Below are 18,105 nucleotides of genomic sequence, written 5' to 3' on the forward strand. Positions count from 1 at the left end.
GAAAATTGAAAAAAAAATGAAAAGACAAAATTAAAAAAATAGAAAATAAATAAATAAAGAAAAAACAAATTTAAAACAACAACAACAAAAAATGATAATAATAAAAAAATGGAAATTAAAGTTTTAAAAAAATAATAATAATAAAATAAAAAGAATTAAAAAAATTGAAAGCATTAAAAAAAGTTAAAGAACAACAACAGCAACAACAAAAAATGAAAATGAATGAATAAAAGAGAAAAAAAAATAATAAATGCAGTCATAGAGCTCGATTAACTTCTCTTCCAGTAGGTGGAGCTGTGCCCACTGGGCCAAGCTTGTCTTCTCTATAGGTGGGAACCAATCACAGTGCAGCAGCTCTTCCTCCCAGACTGTGTGGGTCTCCAATCTTGAGTGCCTAGGGCCTTCTCTTGTGTTTCCTCAAGCCAGGCCCCGCTCACCTGTGATGCTCACCACAATACTGGCTACATGCCAGGTCCGGTGCTCCTGGGAGCCCTGTTTTCATGAACTTCTGGGCATACTCTCCCTTTTTGCCTCCCTCAGACCCTGAGTTTGTAGAGCTTGGGGCTGAGAACCCCCAATGAATATGCTTGCCCTTCGGTATCCATTCCCCTGGTAGCTGGTGCAAGGGACCTCAGTTGTCAGCCCTGGTGGGAGCAGTAGCCGGGAGTTCCGCGCTGCTAGTCCTGCGTCACTCCTGATTCCCTCAGTCTGGTTATCGCACTCACGGGAGAGCTGGGAAGGGCCCTTAAGGTTTCCCTGTTCAGGAGGGCCCACCAGTTATTTCAGCGGGATCGTTAGTGCTGAGTCATGAGAAGCAGGCGAACCGGAGCTTGAATGCAGCCGATCTGGGCTCGGTGTGTTCTGAGAAGCCCAGACTTTTCGCCCCAGATCCACGTCAGCTCGGCATTCCCTAGTGATCCTGAGCAAACAGCATTTAGACAGTTTACGTCTCCCTATGCCCGCGTAGCTGAAGGGGTCAGAGACTTGATCTCTCCGCGCCCGCTGCCATGTTGGATCCCTTAGATTTTAAAATTGTCACTCATTTTATCAGCTGTTCCATTTTGCTCGGTGGGTCGGCGGCTCACTCAAGCAGTGAAGAGTCTGCTCTAACGAGCTCCGCAGGTAGCGGCCCAGCTGCGGCCCTCGGGACACCCGGGGAGGGGGTGCGGGCTGGGGGAGGGGAGGCGGCACCACAGGGCCTGTGCCCGCCGGGTGACTGGGCACGAGAGAGAGCGGGCAGGGCGGGGGAAAGAAATTGAGATTGAGGTTCAGAGAGCGAGTGTGGGAGGAGAGACGGCGGGAGAGAAGCAAGGTGGAAAGGCGGATAGGAGGGGAAAAAGGGGCCAAGAGAGCTGGGCGGCTCCGGGACCACAGCCTTACGCTCGAGCCGGAGTTGTGATGGACTCACTCCACCTAGGCCCCTTTCTTGGCATGGTGCTTAATCTTTGTCGACAGATCTCCTTTAATGATCTCTGCTTTTTCTTTTAAGAAGCGGCAACACACGCTGCGGCCTCAGCGGCTCGGGGCATGGGGCAGCTCACTCCCTTCCCGCCGCCATCTTCTTCTCAGCACTCTCTCATTTGAGGTCAATTTTTAAAGTAGTTTCTTTGGTGTCAATTTTTTTGATTTCAGCTCTGATATTAATTATTTCCTATTTTCTACTGCTTTTGGTGTTGGTTTGTTTTTCTTTTTCTAGGGCTTTGAGATGTAATGCTAGGTTATTTATTTTTTGACTTTTTCTTCTTTTAAGAAATGAATTCCATGCAATGAACTTTCCTCTTAGTATTGCCTTCATAGTGTCCCAGAGATTTTTGATATGTTGTATCAGTATTCTCATTTACCTCTAAGAATTTTTTAATCTCCTCCTTGATGTCTTTTTGCAACCCATTGTTCATTCAGTAGCATATTATTTAGTGTCCAGGTGTTGGAGTAGCGTGTATTTTATCATTGATTTCTATTTTCATTTCATTATGATCTGATAGAAGGCAGGGTAGTATCTCTACTTTTTTATATTTGCTAAGAGTTGCTTTGTGGTATAATATATTGTCTATTTTAGAGAAGAATACATGTGCTACTGAGAAGATGTGTATTCATTCATTGAAGGATGAAATATTTTATATGTCTGTTAAGTCTAATTTATTGATTGTTTTATTGAGTTCTAAAGTTTCTTTGTTCAGCTTTTGTTTGGAAAATCTATCCAATGGTGAAATAGGTGTGTTAAAGTCACCCATAACTATTGTGTTGTGGTAAATTTGACTCTTGAACTTGAGAAGTATTTGTTTGATGAACATAGATTCTCCATTGTTTGGAGCATATATATTTGTAATTGTCAAGTCTTGTTAGTGTATGGTTCCCTTGAGCAGTATGAATGTCCTTCTTTATCTCTTTTGATTAACTTTAGCTTAAAGTCTACTTTATTTGATATGAGGATGGAGCCCCCTGCTTATTTCCATAGTGCCCATGAGTGGTATGTTTTTCCCAACCTTTAACCTTCAGTCTGGATGTATTTTCCTATGGGATGAGTCTCCTGGAGGCAGCATATTGTTGGGTTCTTTTATTTTTTGATCCAAACAACTAGTCTGTGTCTTTTGATTGGTGAGTTTAGGCCATTAACATTCAGGGTTTTTATTGAGACATGATTTGTATCTGCAGCCATTTTTGTTATTTAACTTGACATGTTTCTTCTTTGATTAGTTTTTCCTTTAGTTTAGTACTTCCCTCTGCTGATTTTCATTGTTGTTTTTCATTTACTCTTCATGAATTATTTTGCCAAGGATGTTCTGCAGTGCAGGTTTTCTAGCTGTAAATTCTTTTAACTTTTGTTCATCATGGAATGTTTTTTATTACATCATCAAATCTAAAGCTTAATTTTGCTGAATACAAGATTCTTGGTTGGTATCCATTTTCTCTCAGAGCTTGATATGTTTTCCAGCATCTTTTATCTTTCAGGGTCTGGGTTGAAAAATCTGCACATAACCTAGTTGGTTTCCTCCTATATGTAATCTGATTCCTTTTTCTCATGCTTTTTAATATTCTCTTCTTATTCTGTATGTTAGGCATTTTCAGTATAATGTGTCTTGGTGTGAATCTGTTGTCCATTTGGCATCCTGTAAGCCTCTTGAATTTGGTTTTTCAATTTCTTCTTCATGTTTGGAAAATTTTCTGATATTATTTCATTGAATAGATTAGTCATTCCTTTGGTTTGGAGGTCTATGCCTTCCTCTATTCCAATAACTCTTAAATTTGGTCTTTTTATGTTATCCCATATTTCTCAAATATTCTGCTCATGGTTTCTTACTATTTTCACTGTGTGGTCTACATTCTTTACAAGATTATATATTTTGTCTTCATTGTCTGAGGTCTTGTCTTCTAAGTGGTCTAATCTGTTGGTGATGCTTTCTATTGAGCTTTTAATTTGGTTTATTTTTTATTTCATTTCAAGTATTTCTGTTTGGTTTTTCTCTAGAACCCCCATTGAAGTAATCTTCTGCTTCCTGTATTTGTTTATGTAGTTCTTTGTTAAAATCATTTTTTGCTGCCTGTATTAGCTGTTTTACACCATCCTTTAATTCACATAACATTTTAATTATGCACATTCTGAACTCCTTCTCTGTAATTTCATCTGCTGTGCTGGCCATGGATTCTAATAATGTGGGATCTTGATTTGGTTGGAGCACTTTCTTCCTTTGTCTTTTCATGTTGCTCATGTGTCTTCCCTTCTAGCTCTGTGGATCTGAGCATTACTGTTTTTACCCTATAGGATTATAGTGCCCCTGTAGGGTTCCAATACCTCTGATTTGAGGGGAAGGACAATTTTAACAGATCCCAATATAAACCATATACAACCTAAAAGCAAATAGTTGCTATTAAGACATTTACAGTTTGGTCACAATGTACAGAAATGATGAATTCAATTATTATCTACTGCCAGAAGCCAAGTGCCAATGTCTCAGCTTGGCACAGAATCACGAGCCACCACACAGCTTTGTAGGTTCAAACAGCAATTCTTTATTCCGGATCTCACACCAGCCTCCACACACGTTCAGGGGCAGTCTCCATCTGCCCGCACAATTCACCTACTCCACGAGGCTATTTCCAAATCCCATTTGAATCTCACAAGAACTCAACGGGAACAAGCAGCAGGAACACCCTAATCCCAGCAGCAATAATCTTCAACCTCAACTTCCCTAAAACCCATATTCTTAAACCGGGAAACGCCTTAAACCGGGAACACCCTAAACCCAAGGACCGGGATACTTCCTCAAACCTGCAGGATACTTCCTCAAACCTGGATCCACCCTCGATCACCTTGAGCAGGGTCATCTTACTAAAGCATACATGCAATGTCCCATCGAATGTCCTCTAAGCAGCATGGGGTACGCTGGCAAGGAGATTTTGATGCATCATACCTACTTGGTAATGGCCCTCAGCAATCTACAATATAATCAGTAGGTTTGTAAAAAAGGGTTTAAAGTTTCTGATGGTGGACAAAGAACCAGGGGTAAGGTGTAGGAAGATGTGCTGAGGAGGTAGGAGGTGAGGATATAGTTATTATATCTTAGGAAGCAGAAATCTAAAGAAGAAGGTTAGTAGCAGGAGAATAGAGAGGAACTAATTTTGGTAGATAAGTAAATACATAAAAGACAGTAGAGTCCATAAAACAAACATATAAAGAAAAATAAAAATGTTGAAATAGTAAAAATTGGAGGAAAAAAAAGAATATACAACACAACTGTAATATACTATTCAGTCATTGCAGTCCTCCATATCGTAATCCATGCAAAGTCCTTGGTTTCACATATGTTGTGGATGTGAGGGCGGTAGAATAAAGAGGGAGAAGAAAAAAAAATCTCGAAGGAAGAAGCAAGGATTGTTTTGGAGATCAGTATCTTTCCTGCTTCTTTTCTCATCCAATAGGTGGGGTCATCTATTGTTAGCTGGTATCATTGCCCTCAGGATGGTGAAGGTAACCAAGGTGGGAGGGTTATTCCTGGGTGGGGGGCACCTGGAAGTGGGGTGTGGCACCCACAGGTCTCTAATGGGAGACTGCACCTCAAGGATCTCTTTTTTGGGTCCTCTCATGTGATGTGAGCACCTGGTCTTATCTCCTTAACTCCCCTGAAGACCTCCCAGTTCCTGGTATCTGTGTTAGTCTCTAAACTGTATCACACTCACTCTCTCCCTTTCTACTTCCTAATAAGGGAAAATTCTCTCCGATGCTCTTGTGTGTGGCACTTTGGATGCACTGTGCATCTGCCCTGCTGATAACTGTTTTGTGTTGGGCAGTCACTGTGCCAAGTTAGTGGGTGCTAGGAGAGGGGACAGTTACAAACTGTGTACCTGGCCAGCTGGACCTCCAAACTGGGAGTTGTCTCCACTAAAGATGGTGATGAAGGGGACCCAAGATGGAGGCAGTGGCTTTCAGCGATGAGGTATTGGGTTGGGTGGAGGGAGCTGGGTGATGGCATGGGACGATGAGTTTGGAGACTAGCTCTGTGGTGTGCAGTGTGTGGCTGTTGGCTGCGTGATGTTCCCCAGTGCAGGCAAGCAGGTTACTGAACATAGGGGACTGTTTCCATTGCTGTAGAGTCCTAGGATGGAGATGACAGGGAAGCCCTTAGTTGATAGATGGGGGTCCACATGGGAATGGCAGCCATAGATTCTGCTTATGGGTATTTGACGGGTGTCATGCATTGGAGTGGCGTCCAGGATTTCTGCTTGGGTGGGTGGCTGAAGGTTTTGCATGGGTGCTGATGCTGATCGTCCCTCTTGGGCACCCAGTAGTTCTGTGTGTGCAAATAGTTGAGAGACCTACTCTGATGTTGAGGCCTGGAGCCCTGCATGGACACAGTGGCCATGATTCCTGAACAGGAGCAGGAATATCTGTCCCAGAGAAGCAATATTCTCACTACTTGAGCCCCAGGTCACAGAGCGACACAGAATGCAGTCATGGATCCCCCTAGCTCATTTATTTTTAGCACTGAATAATATTACATTGTTTATATGTACCACAGTTCATCCATTCAACATCTCTGCTGCTTCTATGCTTTGGCAATTATGAATAAAGATGGTGTAAACAACTGTGTGCAGGTTTTTATGTGGACATAAACTTTCACCTCCTTTGGGTAAATGCCAAAGAGTCTGATTGATTGTTTAATTTTGTAACAAATTGCCAAACTGCCTTCAAAGATGGCTGTATCATTTTGCATTGGAGCTCCTCCACATTGTCACCAGCCTTTGGTGTTGTCAGTGTTCTGAATTTTGGCCATTCTAATAGGCAAGCTGTGGTATATGGTTTTTAAAAAATTTCTTAATATATTTATTTTTAATTAATTTATTTTAAGTATGTATATATGAAAACAGAATGCATTTTTATTCATTTACACAATTGCAACACAACTTTTCATGTCTCTGGTTGTATATAGTGTAGCGTCACACCATATGTGCAGTCATTCATGTACCTAGGGTAATAATGTCCATCTCATTCTACCATCTTTCCTGTCCCTTCCACCTCTCCTTTCCTCCCTCCCCCTTTGCCCACTCAAAGTTCCCCCATTTTTTCCCCATCTCCACCCCTCGTTATGGATTAGCATCTACTTATCAGAGAGAACAGTTGGCCTTTGGTTTTTTGGAACTGGCTTACTTTGCTTAGCATGATATTCTCCAACTCCATCCATTTACCTGCAAATGCCATAATTTTATTCTCTCTTAATGCTGAGTAATATTCCATTGTGTATATATACCACAGTTTCTTTATCCGTTCATCTCTTGAAGAGCATCTAGTTTGGTGCCATAATTTAGCTAATATGAATTGTGCTTCTATAAACATTGATGTGGCTGTGTTACTATAGTATGTTGATTTTAAGTTCTTTGGGTATAGATTGAGGAGTGGGATAGCTTGGCCAAATGGTGGTTCCATTCCAAGTTTTCTAAGGAATCTCCATACTGCTTTCCAGATTGGTTGCACCAATTTGCAGTCTCACCAGCAAATGTATGAGTGTGCCTTTTTCCTCCACATCCTCACCAACACTTTGTTGATTGATGATATCTGACTGTTTTAATTTATATTTCCCTCATTCATGGAACATTTTTTTCATAGGCCTATTTGTCATCTTTGGTGGGGTGACTATTAAGGTCTTTGGCCCATTTTTAAACTAGGCTTATTTGTTTTATTGTTGAGATTCAATAACTTTTGTGTATTTTGGACAATAGTCCTTTACCAGTTATATGTTTTGTAATTTTTTTTTCTAGTCTGTAGCTTATCTTTTCATTCTCTTGACAATATCTTGAACAGAGTGAGATAATTTAATTTTAATGTAATCCAGATTACCAAGCTGCTTCTTTCATGGATTATGCTTTTTGGTATCAGATAAAAATTTATTAAGTCCAAGGTTATTTAGATTTTATCTTCTATGGGCTTTATAGTTTTGTGTTTTACATTTATGTCTATTTTGAGTTAATTGTTGTGAGTAGTATAAAATCTATATCTGGGTTGTTTAGTTTTGTTTTGCTTTTTTTTTTTCTGCATGTGGCTGTCCAGTTCTTTGATCATCATTTATTGAAAAACACCACTTATATTTTTTCCATTGTAATGTCTTTGCTACTTTGTCAAAGATCAGTTGACTGTTTTTATGTGGGCTTATTACTGGGCTCTCTTTTCTATTTTGCTGATATAATTGCTTATTCTTTTGCCAATACCACATCATATTGATTTCAATGGCTTTATAGTAAGTTTTGAAGTCAGGTCGTGTCAGTCCTTCAATTTCACTTTCCTCCTTTAAAATTGTGTTATCTATTTTGGGTGTTTTGCCTCTACATATAAATTTTAGGATCTGTTTATTGATATTCACCAAATTATCTTCTGGGATTTTTATCAAGATTAAATTGAATCTATAGACCAATTTTATTCACATCTTGACAATATTGAGTCATTTTGTGTGTGGATATGGAATATCTTACTGTTTTTTAGTTCTTTTTTGATTTCTTCATCAGAGCTTATTTTCATTCCTGGTTTATAAATCTTGTACATATTTTGTTTGATTTTTATATAAGTGTTCCATTTTTTTGTGGGTGCTAATGTAAATGATATTGTGTTTTCATTTCAAATTCCACTTGTTCATGGCCAGAATATAGAACAGTGATTAACTTTTGTATATTAAGCTTATGAGTTCCATGAATATTTTTGTAGATTTATTTAGATTTTCTAGCTAGATGATTACATCATCTTCAAACAGATAATTTTATCTCTCTCTTCTCAAAGCATGTACCTTTTATTTCATTTTCTTGTCTTATTGCATTGGATAGAACTTCCAATATGATATCAAAAAGTAGTGGTGAGAAGGGGCATAATTACCTTTTATATGATCTCGGTGGGAAATCTATTTTTTTATAATTAAGTAGAATGTTAGCTGTAGATATTTTTGTTGATGTGCTTTGGCAGGTTGAGGAAATTGCCCTTTATTTTTACTTTACTAAGAGTTTTTGTATTGAATGGGTATTAGATTTTACCAAATAATTTTTTCTGCATCTATTAATATAATCATGTGATTTTTTTTTAGCTTGGTTTTACAAGTAGCAAGGACATTACAATATCCTAGCCCTCAATCCCACATGGAAGGTTGGAGCCAGCTGGAGTTGGATATTTCCCTTCCTAGGTCAGTTAGGCTGTGATAAGACCTAGGAGGTAAGGCTCTGGTTCAATAGTTTCTCCTTAGTACTTTAAAAAAATGTACTGGAGTGCTTTGGTGTATTTTAAAATGGTTCCTCTCCCCACTCCCCACAATTAGAAGTGCATGAGATTTTTTTTCCCTCTCCAATATTCACTGTGAAAGATCTAGAAGACAAAACTCCAAAGTGTGTGTGTGAAGGCATCTCAGCACTGGAGTTTTTTCAGACTTGTCCATACCCAGCCTCCAGCAATTCAGTAATTGCAGCTCAGGTTTTCCTGACACGAGTTCCTGTGGATGTTTCTGCCCATGGGCACAGTTCTGGTGAGCTGTGATTCTCTGTATTTGCTGTTGGTCTCTTCACTTTTGGGGTCAGAAGTGTGCCCTGTGGCCTCTCTTCTCTAATGGATTTAAGAAGAATTGATTTTCCAGTTTGTTTAGCTTTTTACTTGTAGTTAGAATAGAATGATGACTTTCAAGTTTCCCATCTACTGGATCAGAACCTGGAAATTCAGCAACTTTCTCTTTGGTCAGTATAATTGAAGCCCATGTTGGTCACTCTTGGAAAATTAAAGATCATAAGTAATTTTCAAAGATTTTTAATTCTGGGGAAGATTATTTTCTTATGTACCTGTTATGTGTATTTTAGAGACTATGACAACATTTAGATAATTTTCTAATAAATTCTTTCATAGTATGAAATTTAGGATACCTAGAGTTGATGATTCTGGGAAAATATTTTTCTGAAAAATTTAATTATTCATAAAAATCAGTTTTGTTTAATTCTAAATTTAATTTTAAATGTGAATGTGTACAATTAATGTTTCTTCTGATATTTTTAGTAACTTGTTCAAGATACACAAAATGGTTCATTATTTGTATATGATTTAAAATGTAATCAACTGCTGTATCTTTTTTTTTTAGAAAGAGAGAGAGAGAGAGATTGATTTATATTTATTTTTTAGTTTTCGGCGGACACAACATCTTTGTTTGTATGTGGTGCTGAAGTTCGAACCCGGGCCCCACACATGCCAGGCGAGCGCGCTACCGATTTAGCCACATCCCCAGCCCCCACAACTGCTGTATCTTTAATTTAAAAAATGTAAAAGTTTTCTATAACAATTGATTTATCTGAAGCTTTGTACAAAAATATTTATTTTTCGTGTAATGTGATTATTTAGAAGTCTAAGGATTATTTGCCTTTTAAATAATCATAAGTCTATGAATATTTGCCTTTCAACATTGTAGCAGTTTTCTAAAGCAACAATTCTAAATTCTGAAAAATTCTTATAACTACTTGTTATACACTATTGAAAAGTCCATGTATAAACCTTTACTTTGTAATAATTTGCTGACTAAGTTTATTACCTGGCTGTAACAGTTACTCTCCTACCTCTCAATTCAAGAGTTAATATTTGTAGGAATGGCAAAGGGGCAGGTTCTGAGAATGGGTAGACAAACTGGTTTTCCCCTGATGCCCTCAGCCCTGCCCCCATGTGCTACTTTTATGCTGTTGGCTTCATCAATTTTGATCCTGGTTTTGCTCTGGCTACCCCCTTGCAGTCCTGTACTAGGACTTCTCTGAGGCATATTCTTGTATATTAGGTGGCTAGTCTTACTAGGCCTGAGTTCTGAATCTGCAGGTTTTGCTGCTATGGGGCACAATGACTTGCACACATGCTTCATGGTATCCCTCCTCTGCTCAGGGCATGCTCAGAGACCATGAGATGGACATCATTACCCCAGCTGCATTCATGATTGCATGAATGGTGCATCTCTACAGTGTGAACAACCAGAGAATTGAAATGTTGCACTCCATTTGTGTATGATAAATTGAAATGCATTCTGCTGTCATGTACAACTGTGTAGAACAAATAAAAATGAATAAAATAAAATAAAAACAAGATTATTAAGAATTTCTATATGGCAACAATAAACAAAATACAGAATTCTTTTGAGCACAAACACCTGCCATTTTGATAATTGTTGCCCTTCCTATGTAGAGGTTAGGTAACTACTTAGTTTTTGGCTGGTAGTTGGTTAACTTGGTTGTAGAACTATTGTGTAGGACCTCTTATGACTAAAGCCTGTTTTGATCATAATGGGAATTCTGGTGCTTTTTGCTGGTTCTGGCTTCTTCCTGAGCAATCCATGTTTGACTTTTATAAGGTTCTTTAGGGATAGATAAGGTTTGGTTGACAGATATTCTGTGACTTCTGCTGGGACACAGTTTGCTTAGCTCATGTTGAACAACTCCTTTTACCATCTTTATCTTGTGCTCCATAAAAATCTGACCTTCCCTGCTTTTCAGTAACTGGGCATCTCAGCTACAAGGTTCAGAGGGCTCAGGCCCTGGTAAACAGGTTTGGCATCCTGGCAGGTGGAAAAGGGTGCAAGGTGCAGTTGAGATAATAGATGTGCTTTATTCAGAGGCAGCAGCACCCCCAGCCTTCAGCTCCAGCCCCCTGAGTCATTCCATAGACCCTTTGTATGTGTAGACCAAAGGAAAAAGGCCCATTGCCAATAGGTTACATGAGTGAGTACATGTTCACAAACAAATGTTTATGACCTTGAGTACATACACTGAATCAGGGTTCACCACGACCCTGGATACATATCAAAAACAGCCTGCCATAAGCCTTAGCAGAGGAACCTAACTATAGCCATTTTGGGCCTGCCTACAGGATTGCTGTTGTACCCTTGGACAGAAAAGCAACAGAAAATTCCACAGATTCTTTCTTCTGTTCTTCTTGGCTTTCTGTCTGCATCATGTGGTCTTTCTTGCCTTTCTTTTTTAAAAAAATATTTGTTTTTTAGGTGTAGATGGACACAACACAATGCCTTTATTTTTATGTGGTGCTGAGGATCGAACCCGGGTCCCACCCATGCTAGGCAAGTGCTCTACCGCTGAGTCACAAGCCTAGGCCCTTTCTTGACTTTCTTATTGATTCTCATCTTCAGCTGACCTGGACATGTTCACTCCCCAGTTCTCTCTCCAGGATACCTCTGAGTCTCCACTGACAAGTTGAATAAGGAAACTATAGAACTCAATAACACAATTAACAACCTAGACTTAATTGACATATATAGAATATACCACCCAACATCAAGCAGTTACACTTTTTTCTCAGCAGCACATGGATCCTTCTCAAAAACAGATCATATATTATGTCACAGGGCAACTCTTAGACAATATAAAGGAGTAGAGATAATACCATGCATCTTATCTGATCATAATGGAATGAAACTGAAAATCAACGATAAAAGAAGGAAGGAAAAATCATGCATCACTTGGAGAATGAACAATAGGTTACTGAATGATCAATGGGTTTTAGAAGACATCAAGGAGGAAATTAAAAAATTCTTAGAGTTAAAGGAAAACACAGACACAACATATCGGAATCTATGGGACACATTGAAAGCAGTTCTAAGAGGAAAATTCATTGCTTGGAGTTCATTCCTTAAAAAAAGAAAAAACCAACAAATAAATGATCTCATACTTCATCTCAAAATCCTAGAAAAAGAAGAGCAAAACAACAGCAAAAGAAGTAGAAGGCAAGAAATAATTAAAATCAGAGCTGAAATTAATGAAATCGAAACAAAAGAAACAATTGAAAAAATTGACAAAACTAAAAGTTGGTTCTTTGAAAAAATAAATAAAATCGACAGACCCTTAGCCATGCTAACAAAGAGAAGAAGATAGAGAACTCAAATTACTAGCATATGGGATGAAAGAGGCAATATCACAACAGATACTTCAGAAATACAGAAGATAATCAGAAATTATTTTGAATCCTTATACTCCAATAAAATAGAAGATAGTGAAGGCATCGATAAATTTCTTAAGTCATATAATCTGCCCAGATTGGGTCAGGAGGATATAGACAACCTAAGTAGACCAATATCAATTGAGGAAATAGAAGAAACCATCAAAAGATTACCATCTAAGAAAAGCCCAGGACCGGATGGGTATACAGCAGAGTTTTACCAAACCTTTAAAGAGGAACTAATACCAATACTTTTCAAGCTATTTCAGTAAATAGAAAACGAGGGAGAACTTCCAAATTCATTCTACGAGGCCAACATCACCCTGATTCCGAAACCAGACAAAGACACTTCAAAGAAAGAAAACTACAGACCAATATCTCTAATGAACCTAGATGCAAAAATCCTCAATAAAATTCTGGCGAATCGGATACAAAAACATATCAAAAAAATTGTGCACCATGATCAAGTAGGATTCATCCCTGGTATGCAAGGCTGGTTCAATATATGGAAATCAATAAATGTTATTCACTACATCAATAGACTTAAAAATAAGAACCATATGATCATCTCGATAGATGCAGAAAAAGCATTCGACAAAGTACAGCATCCCTTTATGTTCAAAACTCTAGAAAAACTAGGGATAACAGGAGCATACCTCAACATTGTAAAAGCAATCTATACTAAGCCTCAGGCTAGCATCATTCTGAATGGAGAAAAATTGAAGGCATTCCCTCTAAAATCTGGAACAAGACAGGGATGCCCTCTCTCACCACTTCTGTTCAACATAGTTCTCAAAACACTGGCCAGAGCAATTAGACGAAAGAAATTAAAGGCATAAAAATAGGAAAAGAAGAACTTAAATTATCACTATTTGCAGATGACATGATTCTATACCTAGCAGAACCAAAAGAGTCTGCAAAGAAACTATTAGAACTAATAAATGAATTCAGCAAAGTGGGAGGATATAAAATCAATACACATAAATCAAAGGCATTCCTGTATATCAGCGACAAATCCTCTGAAATGGAAATGAGGACAACCACTCCATTCACAATATCCTCAAAAAAAAAATAAAATACTTGGGAATCAACCTAAGAAAAGAGGTGAAAGACTTATTCAATGAAAACTACAGAAACCTAAAGAGAGAGATAGAAGAAGACCTTAGAAGATGGAAAAATATACCCTGTTCATGGATAGGCAGAACTAACATCATCAAAATGGCGATATTACCAAAAGTTCTCTATAAGTTCAATGCAATGCCAATCAAAATCCCAACAGCATTTCTTGTAGAAATAGATAAAACAATCATGAAATTCATATGGAAAAATAAAAGACCCAGAATAGCAAAAACAATGCTAAGCAGGAAGTGTGAATCAGGCGGGATAGCGATACCAGACTTCAAACTATACTATAGAGCAATAGTAACAAAAACAGCATGGTACTGGTACCAAAACAGGCGGGTGGACCAATGGTACAGAATAGAGGACACAGAAACCAATGCATTGCATGCTTTTAGCCCCTTGGGGCTAAAAGCATGCAATGGAGGAAGGATAGCATCTTCAACAAATGGTGCTGGGAAAACTGGAAATCCATATGCAACAAAATGAAATTGAATCACTTTCTCTCACCATGCACAAAAGTTAACTCAAAATGGATCAAGGAGCTTGATATTAAATCAGAGACACGGCGTCTGATAGAAGAAAAAGTGGGCTATGATCTACATACTGTGGGGTTGGGCTCCAAATTCCTCAATAGGACACCCATAGCGCAAGAGTTAACAACTAGAATCAACAAATGGGACTTACTCAAACTAAAAAGTTTTTTCTCAGCAAAAGAAACAATAAGAGAGATAAACAGGGAGCCTACATCCTGGGAACAAATCTTTACTCCTCACACTTCAGATAGAGCCCTAATATCCAGAGTATACAAAGAACTCAAAAAATTAGACAATAAGATAACAAATAACCCAATCAACAAATGGGCCAAGGACCTGAACAGACACTTCTCAGAGGAGGACATACAATCAATCAACAAGTACATGAAAAAATGCTCACCATTTCTAGCAGTCAGGGAAATGCAAATCAAAACCACCCTAAGATACCATCTCACTCCAGTAAGATTGGCAGCCATTAGGAAGTCCAACAACAACAAGTGCTGGAGAGGATGTGGGGAAAAGGGTACACTTGTTCATTGTTGGTGGGACTCCAAATTGGTGCAGCCAATTTGGAAAGCAGTATGGAGATTTCTTGGAAAGCTGGGAATGGGACCACCATTTGACCTAGCTATTCCCCTTCTCGGTCTATTCCCTAAAGACCTAATAAGAGCATGTTACAGGAACACCGCTACATCAATGTTCATAGCAGCACAATTCACCATAGCAAGATTGTGGAACCAGCCTAGATGTCCTTCAATAGATGAATGGATAAAAAAAAATGTGGCATTTATGCACAATGGAGTTTTACTCTGCATTAAGAAACGACAAAATCATAGAATTTGGAGGGAAATGGATGGCATTGGAGCAGATTATGCTAAGTGAAGCTAGCCAATCCGTAAAAAACAAATGCCAAATGACCTCATTGATATAAGGGGAGTAACTAAGGACAGGGTAGGGATGAAGAGCTAGAGAAGAAGATTAACATTAAACAGGGATGAGAGGTGGGAGGGAAAGGGAGAGAGAAGGGAAATTGCATGAAAACGGAAGTTGATCCTCAGGGTTATACAAAATTACATATAAGAGCAAAGGAGGGGTAAGAGAAGAATAATACAAGTGGAAGAAATGATTTACAGTAGAGGAGGTAGAGAGAGAAGAGGGGAGGTGAGGGGAGGGGGGATAGTAGAGAATAGGATAGACAGCAGAATACATCAGACACTAGAATGGCAATATGTAAATCAATGGAAGTGTAACTGATGTGATACAGCAATCTGTATATGGGGTAAAAATGGGAGTTCATAACCCACTTGAATCAAACTGTGAAATATGATATATTAAGAACTGTGTAATGTTTTGAACTACCAACAATAAAAAAAATTAAAAAAAAAGATTGTAGATAATTGAAGCAACAGAGGAACTTGATTCTGGGAATATGCTGGCTTTCTACAAAGATCCATAGTTGGCTAAGGATTGTGTTGGCTTTTGTTTAGAGATTACTGATGAAGGTATTTGTTAAGAAAGGAGCACACTTTAGTAGAGGCCATGAAATCTGTCAGAATGAATAGACTTCACCTATGTTAATTAGATTGATTGTGGTCATCATTTCACAACATATGTATACATCAAAACATCATTTTTCCTGGGTGTGGTGGCATGCCTGTCATTTCAACAGCCAGGGAGGCTGAGCCAGGCCCTAAGTAACTGAGTGAGACCCTGTCTTAAAATAAAAAAACAAAAAGATGCTTCACTCTTCCTGCTAAGGATTGCTTTAGCTATTCTGGGTCTCTTATTTTTCCAGATGAATTTCATGACTTCTCTTTCTATTTCTATGAGGAACATCATTGGGATTTTGATCAGAATTGCATTAAATCTGTATAGTGGTTTTGGTAGGATGGTCATTTTGATAATATTAATTCTGTCTATCCAAGAGCAAGGTAGATCTTTCCATCTTCTAAGGTCTTCTTTGATTTCTTTCCTTAGGGTTCTGTAATTTTCATTATATAGAATTTTCACCTCCTTTGTTAAGTTGACTCCCAAGTATTTTTTTTTTTTGAGGCTATTGTAAATGGGGTAGTTTTCCCCATTTCCCTTTCTGAGGTTTTGTCACAGAAGTACCTTGGATTTATGGGTGTTGATTTATATCCTGCTACTTTGCTGAATTCATTTACTAGGTCTAGAAGTATTCTGGTGAAACTTTTAGGGTCCTCTAGGTATAGAATCATATCATCAACAAATAGTGCCAATTTGAGTTCTTCTTTTCTTATGCGTATTCCTTTAATTTCTTTCGTCTAATTGCTCTGGCCATTGTTTCAAGAACAATGTTAAATAGAAGTGGTAAAAGAGGGCATTTCTGTCTTGTTCCAGTTTTTAGAGGAAATGCCTTCAATTTTTCTCCATTTCAGAATGGTAGCTATTATGAAGACAAACAATAAGTGTTGGAGAGGATGTGGTGAAAAGGGCACACTCATATATTGCTGGTGAGACTGCAAATTGGTGCAGCCAATATGGAAAACACTATGGAGATTTCTTGGAGAATTGGGAATGGAGCCACCATTTGACCCAGCTATCCCTCTTCTCGGTCTATACCCAAAGGACTTAAAAACAGCATACTACAGGGACACAGCCACATCAATGTTTATAGCAGCACAATTCATAATATCTAAACTGTGGAACCAACCTAGATGCCCTTCAATAGATGAATGGATTAAAAAATATGGCATATATACCCAATGAAATATTACTCAGCAATAAAACAGAATAAAATCATGACATTTGCAGTTAAATGGTAGAGTTAGAGAAGATATGCCAAGTGAAGTTAGCCAATCCCAAAAAACAAATGCTGAATGTTTTCTTTGATATAAGAAGGTTGATTGATAGTGGGATAGGGAGGGGGAGTATGGGAGGAATAGACAAACTCTAGATAGGCAGAGGGGTCGGAGGGGAGGGGAGAGGGCATGGGGTTAAAAACGATGGTGGAATGTGATGGACATCATTATCCAAAGTACATGTATAAAGACACAAATTGGTGTGAATATACTTTGTATACAACCATAGATATGAAAAATTATGCTCTATATATGTAATAAGAATTTTAATGCATTCTGCTGTCATCTATAAATAAAAATTAATAAAAAAAGCTGGGATGTGGCTCAGTGGAAAGTATTTCTGGTTAAATTTTCACAACTACCACCCCACTATATTGGAGCTTATAAAATCTTACTAAAATAATTGTGGAACTGTTAATGTTTAGTATATTTTGTTAGAATTCAGTACTACAGCTACTATTTATCTCTATGTACAAGTCACTAATAAATCAAAAAAATAAAAAAACCCAATTAAGAATCTATGGCTTCCTTGAACCCGATTTCTTGCTTTCCATCAGCTATTAAAATGTCTGTCAACATATTCCTCTGCCTGGGAGTACAGATTTTACAATGCTTTTATGGCATGACATAATGGCTCCTTGTGTCTTTCAAGCACAATAGAAACTTCTTGGTCCTTTGCTTCTCAGCCAGCCTTGTGTTCTTCACACTGTCAGTCTGTGATCACCTAGCAAGCTATCTGAGCAGGTGCTTAGGACACCCAGCAAGGCAAGCCCCATCCCAAACCAAACCTCCAAAACGACAAAAATTCTACTCAATGAGTTTATGAATAACTTTATAATCAGATAAACTAAGAAAATCATTTTAATTTTAGCTTTTATGTGGGCATTGTGTTATTTTGAAAACAAAATATTTTCTAATCTTTATGCCTCCTGCCTCCATCTAATTCATCACTGGCTAGGAAAAAGGAAAATGTTATTTGGAATTATACTTGTGAGGGGACACTCGTGGCACTTCCAATGGTCCAGCCATTCTGAATGACTCATAATCCCCCAATGGAATATTCTCTCAATTTCCTTCCTTCCTTCCTTCCTTCCTTCCTTCCTTCCTTCCTTCCTTCCTTCCTTCCTTCCTTCCTCCCTCCCTCCCTCCCTCCCTCCCTCCCTCCTTTTTTCTCTCTCCTTCTTCCTTCTTTCCT

The sequence above is a fragment of the Urocitellus parryii genome, chromosome 5 (genome assembly GCF_045843805.1).
Source record: "Urocitellus parryii isolate mUroPar1 chromosome 5, mUroPar1.hap1, whole genome shotgun sequence".
Classification (NCBI taxonomy): domain Eukaryota; kingdom Metazoa; phylum Chordata; class Mammalia; order Rodentia; family Sciuridae; genus Urocitellus; species Urocitellus parryii.